The sequence below is a fragment of the Schistocerca cancellata genome, unplaced genomic scaffold (genome assembly GCF_023864275.1).
Source record: "Schistocerca cancellata isolate TAMUIC-IGC-003103 unplaced genomic scaffold, iqSchCanc2.1 HiC_scaffold_671, whole genome shotgun sequence".
Lineage (NCBI taxonomy): Eukaryota > Metazoa > Arthropoda > Insecta > Orthoptera > Acrididae > Schistocerca > Schistocerca cancellata.
Window position 1 is genome coordinate 70,001 of NW_026046682.1, and position 2,500 is coordinate 72,500.

The 2,500-nt window shown below is 55.4% G+C and overlaps 1 non-coding gene across 1 annotated transcript in view; it reads right to left on the bottom strand.

The window, feature by feature from the left end:
- Nucleotides 1-146, bottom strand: part of LOC126138839 (small subunit ribosomal RNA) — a 1,909-nt gene extending 1,763 nt beyond the window's left edge. Inside the window, exon 1 of the ribosomal RNA XR_007528341.1 lies at nucleotides 1-146. This exon is cut by the window's left edge and continues 1,763 nt beyond it. This is a non-coding gene — a ribosomal RNA (small subunit ribosomal RNA).
- Nucleotides 147-2,500: the final 2,354 nt, after the last annotated feature.

A 2,500-nucleotide genomic window follows, 5' to 3' on the forward strand; every position in this document is an offset into this window, starting at 1 on the left:
TTATCCAAGTAACGTGGGTACGATCTAAGGAACCATAACTGATTTAATGAGCCATTCGCGGTTTCACCTTAATGCGGCTTGTACTGAGACATGCATGGCTTAATCTTTGAGACAAGCATATGACTACTGGCAGGATCAACCAGGGAGCTGCGTCAACTAGAGCTGAGCAGCCGGCCGCCCGGGAGTGTGTCCCGGGGGCCCGCGCGAACACGCAAGCGTCCGCTCAATTATTCTGCAAACAGGAGGAGGCTGAGCTCCCCTGCACAATACACCTCGAAACCCTCTCAGGTCCCGGCGGCGCGCAGCGCCGTCCTAAGTACTTGGTCGGGTTCGAGAGAGGCGCAATCGCCCGGAGTTAGGCGAGTAGACGCTTTAGGTGCGACCACCCGTGCTCCCAACTGAGCTTGCCGCTGCCGACAGAGGCCCGGGAGCGTGCTGTCGTGGCATTGCCGGCGGGAGACAACACGCGCCACCTACGGTGACCGGCAGCTCCAACGCCAGCGCCACAGAAGGGCAAAGGCCCCACGTGGGTGCCGAAGCGAACTCTCCCAGCACAGCGCACGTGCCAACACGTCTGCACAACTGCGATACAAACCACCAGCGAGAACCGCTGGGGCGACCGAGCAGCAGACGGCGTCGCGGCGCCGAGTGCCGGGCGGCGGCGCATCCTCAACGCACACAGTCCTCAATCGGACCAGCACACTGCAGATGTCCACCGCGCTTCGCACCGGGCCGGCGAGGACCCACTTTGGCTGCACGGCGCCGCGCGCAGGGTGCCCCGGCGCGCAGCTGCGCCGCCTGCCGCGTCCGTCGGCCGGCGCGCCTGCCACTGGGCGCCCCCACCAGCCGGCTGTAGCGCGTGCGCCCACGCACCGCGCGGCCAGCACGCCGGGCGGCCCCCCCTCACCGGCCGGGGACAGTCCCACCCACCCACAGCCGCGTATCGCTTCACACCCAGATCCACATTCACGTTCATTGGTGTGGTGGGTATCGCTGACACAACCGCGTCATAGCTGTACCGATCGTTGCCCTCACAGATGTACCTCCAGCAAGATCAACCGCACCACAACGGGTTACCAGTTGTTCATTTGCGTAACGTCACCAGTAAACGTACACGTCCACGTCCATCCCCGTTTGCAAAGTCAACTATTATTGCATGCCTGCCTGTCAGGTGTCAAGACACACTACATCCGCTCACATCCACGCAACAAAATGTGCCCGACTAGAGGGCACGTGGAAGGTGCCCCCGTACGTATGCGATGTCCATTGCGCGACGAACTGTCAACCAGCCTCTGTAGCATGTCGCAGATGTGGAACGCGGGACACCGTGCTATCACATTGTGTGAGAAGAGACTACTATGTCTGCATACACGCGCCACTACATGAACAGACGGCTCATGCTGATCGCCATCCACTGCGTCCATTACTCCCACACGTCTCTATGGCGTACCACACTGCAATACAGCTGTTATGGGGAGATGACACGTAGCTGTGTACACAACATTCTGAGCGGGTTGCGGTTGGACAACAATACATTAATGTAACGTGTCATATGCCATTTACAGAGCAGGTTAAGGCACAACGTGGGTTAGGTTAAGGCACAACGTGGGTTATGTTAAGGCACAACGTGGGTTATGTTAAGGCACAACGTGGGTTAGGTTAAGGCACAACGTGGGTTAGGTTAAGGCACAACGTGGGGTAGATTGCGGCACAACTTGGGGTAGATTGCGGCACAACTTGGGGTAGATTGCGGCACAACTTGGGGTAGATTGCGGCACAACTTGGGGTAGATTGCGGCACAACTTGGGGTAGATTGCGGTACAACTTGGGGTAGATTGCGGTACAACTTGGGGTAGATTGCGGTACAACTTGGGGTAGATTGCGGTACAACTTGGGGTAGATTGCGGTACAACTTGGGGTAGATTGCGGTACAACTTGGGGTAGATTGCGGTACAACTTGGGGTAGATTGCGGTACAACTTGGGGTAGATTGCGGTACAACTTGGGGTAGATTGCGGTACAACTTGGGGTAGATTGCGGTACAACTTGGGGTAGATTGCGGTACAACTTGGGGTAGATTGCGGTACAAATTGCATTACATTGCGGTGCAAATTGCGTTACATTGCGGTGCAAATTGCGTTAGGTTAAGGTGCAACACAGGTTAGGTTAAGGTGCAACACAGGTTAGGTTAAGGTGCAACACAGGTTAGGTTAAGGTGCAACAGAGGTTAGGTTAAGGCGACATAGGTTAGGTTAAGGTGCAAGATGGGTTAGGTTAAGGTGACATAGGTTAGGTTAAGGTGACATAGGTTAGGTTAAGGTGACATAGGTTAGGTTAAGGTGACATAGGTTAGGTTAAGGTGACATAGGTTAGGTTAAGGTGACATAGGTTAGGTTAAGGTGACATAGGTTAGGTTAAGGTACAAACTGGGTTGTGTTTTGGTACACATTGCGTTGTAGTACAGTACACGTTAGGTTTGGGTACGGTACACATTGTGGTAT